Here is a 7,912-nt window from a genome sequence, read left to right on the forward strand (position 1 = left end):
TTTGGAACAAGTTGTATTCAGCAACTGATGCTTGGACATGCCTGCCAGCAAAGTGGAAACTTCTTGAGACAAGTTTAAACTAGGAATATAAGTTATAATTTATTAACTTAGCTGGAAGTTTTAGGCTTATAGTAATAGTATGTGAGAAAGAAAGGTGTCCCAAGATCAGGAAAAAGAAAAATATTATCATCTCAAATAGTAGACAGATGGGGAAAAGGTAGGCTGTTCTTATATGAAGCCCTTTTGACCTGTGCTAAGTAGGTCCAAGTTTTATAGCTTCTTTAATCCTCTGACATGTATATAAACTTTTATTTTATAAAATGTCATAAGATGCTTTGGATACCAATCTGTACTGAAATTTATATTGCAGAGAAAACAACTAACCAGCATCTATAAATCGGCCCGGATATACTTATACCTTTGAATCCTAACAAAAAAATATATTTGGGTTAGAAGCATGTGCATTTTCTTCTGTCCAGAGAGTCAAATATGGATAGGAATAAAATAGTTTTAGGCCAAGAACACCCTAAAGTCTATACTTAGAAGATAACCAAAATAAATCTAAAATCTTGAGCTTGTGAGTGAACAGTAAGTTTCAGCTCCATGCTTTCAATGAAACTTATGAACACACCATAAAACACAGACCAAACTCTCCAACAAAACAAGGAGACACAATTCTTGGGAAAAACAGTCAAATCTTTTATAAACACACCAGAAAACACAGAAAAACTTTCCAGCAAAACTAGCATGCACAACGATCTCCAGAAATAGCAACTTTCTAATATGACAAACCCAACTTACACTTTTGACCCATCTTTAAAGTCCTTAAAGTGGTCCAGGACAAGGTAACACATTGAGCCTGTTCCATAGGACAAAGAAAAAACAGTTCACAGAACAATACAGAGTCCTCCTGTCACCCAGAGGCAAACTGACACTGAGGCTATGACCTCATGTTAGCCTGCAGATTTGACCCATGTTGTCTATCCAAAGAAACTAAAGGGATCCAATTCTGTTCAGAAAGGTACCTCTGCTAGGTACCCTACCTGCCAAACTCCAACAATCTGCCTAGATTGTTTGAAGGCAAATACAGATTTCAGACAAATACAGATTTCTAGGCCCAGTTACAGATTAACTATAGAAGACATGAGATGGGAATAAAACACATAGAACTTACCAGACTGTGAAGATGCCATGGGTGGTAGACCCAGAGAACTTGGGGGAACCTGAAAGAAACTCCAACTAATATCCTAAAGTCATAGGGATCTCTCAAAAACAGACGGTATCCATATGCTAACAGTGAAAACAAAACTGAAAAGTAATATGTTACTTTCTCAGAAAGCTTCATGGATATCTTTGAGAAAAACTCATGGTTCTAATAAGAAGGAAATAAACTTTCAAAAAAGATGCTTATCTTTCAAACTACAGCATATAGAGTGTAGGGTAAAAGTATTTTTAGTTCTAACAATGCTATGAACAGTTTGAAGAAATTGTTTCTCTTTAATGAGAGACACATTTCTTCCTCAGAAGGATTATTGATTTTTAAATTCATTTACTTTTATGTCCTCTGCATTTTATTTTGTCTGCATATGTATTTGTTTTTTTAATATATTTTTTTGTTGAAAATATTTCTGCCTCCTCCCTGCCTCCCATTTCCCTCCCTCTCTCCCGACTCCACTCCCCCCCCTCCCCTGACTCCTCTCTCCCTCTCCCCACTCCTCTCCCCCTCCCACATTCTCCCTCCCTCTCAAGTCTGAAGAGCAGTCCAGATTCCCTGCCCTGTGGGAAGTCCAAGGTCCTCCCCATTCCATCCGCGTCCAGGAAGGTGAGCATCCAAACAGGCTAGGTTCCCACAAAGCCAGTTCATGCAGTAGGATCGAAACCTAGTGCCATTGTTCTTGGTTTCTCATCAGCCCTCATTTTCCGCCATGTTCAGAGAGTTTGGTTTTATACCATGCTTATTCAGTCCCAGTCCAGCTGGCGTTGTTGAGCTCCCAAGAGATCAGCCCCACTGTCTCAGTGAGTGGGTGGACCCCTAGTGGTCCTGACTTCCTTCCTCATGTTCTCCCTCCTTCTGCTCCTCATTTGGACTTTGGGAGCATCAATCTGGTGCTCCAATGTGGGTCTCTGTCTCTATCTCCATTCATCACCAGATGAAGGGTCTATGGTGATATGCAAGATCTTCATATTTCAGGTTCCCTCTCCTCAGTTGCCCAAGGAACTAGCTGGGGGCATCTCCCTGGACACCTGCGAGCCCCTCTAGAGTCAAGTATCTTGCCAAACCTAAGATGGCTCCCTTAATTAGGATATATACTTCCCTGCTCCCATATCCAACCTTCCTTTATCCCAAACATACCATTTCCCCAAGCTTTCCCCATCCTCCCCTTCTCACTTTTCTCTCCCCATTTCCCCTTACCCCCATCCCACCCCACCACCAAGTTTCCAATTTTTGCCTGGCAATCTTGTCTACTTCCAATATCCAGGAGGATAAGTATATGTTTTTCTTTGGGTTCACCTTCTTACTTAGCTTCTCTAGGATCACAAATTATAGGCTCAATGTCCTTTATTTATGGCTAGAAACCAATTATGAGTGATTACATCCCATGTTCATCTTTTTGGGTCTGGGTTACCTCAGGATAGTGTTTTTTGTTTCCATCCATTTGCATGCAAAATTCAAGATGTCATTGTTTTTTACCACTGGGTAGTACTCTAAAATGTATATATTCCACACTTTCTTCATCCATTCTTCCATTGAAGGGCATCTAGGTTCCTTCCAGGTTTGGCTATTACAAATAATGCTGCTATGAACATAGTTGAACAAATGCTTTTGTCGTTGATAGGGCATCTCTTGGGTATATTCCCAAGAGTGGTATTACCGGGTCTTGGGGTAGGTTGATCCCAAATTTCCTGAGAAATCGCCATACTTGGAAATCAGTGTTACTGAGTTTTTCTATGGGAAACTCAAGGTAGTATTAAGAAGCCAATTAAACTTTCAAATGAGTGTACTAATCTTTCAGACTACATCATATCGAGTGTAATGGAAAACTCCTTTTACTTCAAACATTGCTTTGAACAATTTAAAGAAATTGTTTCTCTTTAGGGAGAAAAACAAGTTTTTTCCTCAGAAAGCTTATGGAGTTTCATTGAGGGAAACTCACATTCTATTAAAAGCTAAATACACTTTAAAAAACGTGCTAATCTTTCAAACAACAGCTTATAGCATGCAATTGAACACTCCTTTTACTTCTAACACTGTTTTGAAAAGTATTAAAAAATCACTTCACTTTAGAGAGAAATGCATGTGCGTTTTTCAGAAAAGCTTATAAAGGTGCTAATAGGAAAGAGAAAACTGAAAAGTAACATGATTCTTTCTCAGAAAGCTTCGTGGGTTTCTTGGAGGGACACTCATAGTTCAATTACGAAGCTAGAGGCCCAGGTGGCGGAGGCACCGGCAGGCAGGCCTAGGCGGCGGAAGCACCGGCGCACAGACAGTTCCGGCCGGCGGAGGCACCGGCAGGCAGGCCTAGGCGGCGGAAGCAACGGCGCGCAGGCAGGCCCGGGCAGCGGAGGCACCAGCACGCAGGCAAGTTCTGGCGGCAGAGGCACCGGCGTGCAGGCAGGCCCGGGTGGCGGAGGCATCGGCAGTCAGGCCCGGCAGGCAGGCCTAGGCAGCGGAAGCACCGGCGCAAAGACAGGCCCGGGCGGCGGAGGCACCAGTACGCAGGCAAGTCCGGGCGGCAGAGGCACCGGCGTGCAGGCAGGCCCGGGTGGCGGAGGCACCGACAGTCAGGCCCGGCAGGCAGGCCTAGGCGGTGGAAGCACCGGCGCGCAGGCAGGCCCAGGTGGTGTAGGCACCGGCAGGCAGGCCTAGGCGGCGGAAACACCGGCGCACAGACAATTCCGGGCGGCGGAGGCACCGGCAGGCAGGCCCGGGCGGCGGAGGCACTGGATACAGGATAGTGCGGGCAAGAAACAGTGAAGCCTGCACTGAGAACAGATTGCCCCGCTACAATTAAATCAAACCCAATAGATAGCATCGGTAAGAGGAGATGGGCAGACGCCAAGGCAAGAATTCACCCAACAATCTGAAAAACAACATGAAAACACCAGAACCCAATGATCTTACAACACAAGGACTTGAACACCCCATCACAGGAGAAGAGGAAAAAACTGACTTTTTGAAAGCAATAGAGTCCCTTAAACAACATGTAAAAAACGCCCTCATAGAAATGGATGAGAAGTATAACAAAAAGTTTGAAGAAATGAGTAAATACGTAAATGATACCCTGGGAAGCCAAGAAAAAACGATCAAACAGGTAATGGAAACAGTCCAAGAATTGAAAACTGAAATGGAAGCAAGGAAGAAAACACAAACTGAGGACCAGCTGGATATGGCAAATATAGGTCAACGAGCAGAGACTACAGAAACAAGCATAATCAATTACGAAGCTAAACACACTTTCAAAAGAATGTGCTCATTTTTTGAAGTACAGCATATAGAGTTTAGAGGAACATGCTTTTACTTCTAACAGTGCTTTGACCAGTTTAAAGAAATTGCTTCTCTTTATAGAGGAAAACATGTGTGTTTTTCATGAAAACTTATAAAGGTGTTAACAATGAGTAAAAACTGAAAATTAACGTGCTTTTTTCTCAGAAAGTTACAATTGTTTCTTTGTGGGAAACTCATGGTTCTTTTAAGAAGCTAAATACACTTTCAAAAGACTGTGCGTTCTTCCAAAATACAATATGTAAACTGTTGGGGAACAACAGTTCCTTTTACTTCTAACAATGCTTTAAACAGTTTAAATAAATTGCTTCTCTTTAAAAGGAATGCATGTTTCTTTCTTGCTGTAGGAGGAAAGACGGGCTGCTTCCCGCCACCTGGCTAGCTTTACCAGAAATAATTACACGGAAACTGTATTCTTTTGAACACTGCTTGGCCCATTAGTTCTAGCCTCTTATTGGCTAATTCTTACATATTGATTTAACTCATTTCTAATATTCTGTGTAGCACCATGAACTGGCTTACCAGGAAAGATCTTAACCTGCATCTGTCTGGAGTGGAAGAATCATGGCGACTTCTTGACTCAGCTTCTTTCTCCCAGCATTCTGTTCTGTCTACTCCGCCCACCTAAGGGTTGGCCTATCAAATGGGCCAAGGCAGTTTCTTTATTAATTAACCAATGAAAGCAACAGATTAGAAAAAAATCACTCCCACATCATTTCCCCTTTTTCTGTTTAAACAAAAAAGAAGGCTTTCATTTTAACATAGTAAAATTACATATATCAAAACAGTTATCAAGCAAGAATTACAGTTAAAGTATTTATATCTATTTTATCTTTTATCATAACTAAGGAAAACTACAACTATGTATCCATTCTTCAACTCCATCAAAGACTCCAAAAGGATATAATATTACATAAGTAAACAAGAAATAAGAAACTTCAAACTCTAGAAATGACAGAGACATCTCGCTGTCTGGACAGTCACCCAAAGGTCCTCTTTACCTTTGGGGCATCCATCTTCAGCCTACAGGCCATAGTATCGAGCAGACATTTCCATGAAGCAGGAAATTTCAAAGAAAATTCAGTCATTGTTTTGCTGTGTCCTGCAGAATGTCTCGCAGACTCTTTCATAGATCAGGAGCCTCAAAAGACCATCTCACCTTTAGGCAAGTTCAGCAGTCCTCTCTGTGGGTTCTTTGTGTCCAGATTATGCATTAATCCAGGCAAGAGCAGTTTCTTGCCCAAATGGCTATCAAACTCCATAAGGACCCTCTTTGATGCCCATCTTCCTCTTGAGGTAGATTGGTGCTGCCAGGAGCAGACGTGTCTCATTGTCATGAAAAGCTCTAAGTTATTAAAACATTAAATGCCATATTTTGCAGTCTTTGAAAGATGTAAAGAATGTCTATCTAACTGAAATATATCTCTATATATATCTAGAAAATCTAACTAGCATGACTACAAGCTTGGCTATTATTAATGATTATCCATCTTTACATTACATTTTAAAAATGAACTACACAATCACAATACCTTAATCAAGATTAGAAATATGCATATACATATAACAAAACTGACCTTAAAATCCATACCAATGCAAATTATTCATATCTATATCATATCCCCCTTTAAATGTAAAAGAACATCTATAAACCATATTTGGGAACATGGGCACAGTTATTTCTCTCCAAACTGCTTCCTGCTGAATGGGGGCTCTGTTATTCCGGTCCTTTATGGTATAACCTGTGTGCTAGATTCATCTCAGTTAGCAGTTGAGCAAAGTAATTTTTTGAGGGTGTTCACAGCAACCTTTCAGGAGGACGTGGTCTATCATACCATATTGGGATAGAAGCAATCCACAGGGTTTCATCCTTTGTGAAAACAAAAGAAGACCCTCTCCAAAGCATCATATCCTTAGACCCAAATTCTGAAGTCATAATACCCTTATGAAATCCATTTTGGTTTGGCTTGGCAGACCACACAATAAAATGTCTCTCTGTAATTAGCTCCTTCACAGTCAAAAAATTTAAAGAAAATACAATGTACATAATCCAGACTCTCTGTGAATCTTCCATTTTTACACGGCTTATTTTTACTCTATCACTTTACTTTATTCTGTCTCTTTAAAGACTTTACCCTTTTTTTAAGGGAATTAACTTTATTCTCTCTATTTTTTTTTCTCTCTCTCAAGCCTATGTACACTCATCCAACATTGTGATCCATTTGGTGGTCTGAATCTGTCCTATTGTGAATCTGTAATTTTTTTACTATCCAGGAGCATTTCTTAAAATGTTAAGCACTTCTTAAAAACTTAAGTCACACCATGTACAGGTAATATGGTACCGCCTGTGTCCTGCCCATTCTAAACCTTAACTGTGGTATTATTATGGTAATTATGGTAGTTCCTGCCTGAGACCAGCACAGTTCAGCATGGTGGAGCTGAGCCACTCCTGCCTCAGAGCCATTTGGTGCCCCTGAGCCACACAGTTCCAGGCACACAGCAGTCCACATTGCCACCAAGCAAGCCATAGCATTTCACTCCAAATGCTCCATTCAAAGAATCTGTCTCCCACAGGAGCCTGACAGAGATCACAATGGTGGCACAGCCCAGAGTGCCAGCATTTTAAAACAGCCAGTTTTTTCCTGCTCCTGAGTCAGGACAATTTCTTTGCAGCATACACCCCAGAAATAGCAAAAGGCTGTGTTAAACTCTCTCCCCCTTCCTCCCTTTTTTAAAGCCCTCTCAGGTTTTTAAGTGGATTTAGTCCATCACGTTGGAACACCACTCTGCTGTAATATGAGTGGCTGGGCTGCATCCCTGGCACCTGGCCGCCCGCATGGCTAGCTTATGCCCCGAAATAATTACAGGGAAACTGTATTCTTTTAATCACTGCCTGGCCCATTAGTTATAACCTCTTATTGGCTAGCTCTTACATTTTGATCTAACCCATTTCTAATATTCTGTGTAGTACCATGAGCTGGCTTACCAGGAAAGATTTTAACCTGCATCTGTCTGGAGTGAGAGAATCATGGCAACTCCCTGACTCAGCTTCTTTCTCCCAGCATTCTGTTCTATCTACTCTGCCTACCTAATTTTCTGTCCTATCAGGCCAAGCAGTTTTCTTTATTAGTTAACCAATGAAAGCAACAGATAAGATACAAGAGCCACCTGCATCACTTTCTCGGAAAGTTTATTGATCTTTCTGGAGGGAAATCCACATTTTATTAAGAAACTAAATACACTTCCAAAAGAATGTGTTTATCACTCATAGTATGGCATATAGAACGTACAGGACCACTCCTTTTACTTCTAACAATGCTTTGAACACTTTAAAGAAATTGCTTCCCATTAGAGAGAAATACAATTTTGTTTTTCACGAAAGTTTATAAAGGTTGTAATATTGAATAG

Source organism: Chionomys nivalis, chromosome 16 (genome assembly GCF_950005125.1).
Source record: "Chionomys nivalis chromosome 16, mChiNiv1.1, whole genome shotgun sequence".
NCBI lineage: Eukaryota > Metazoa > Chordata > Mammalia > Rodentia > Cricetidae > Chionomys > Chionomys nivalis.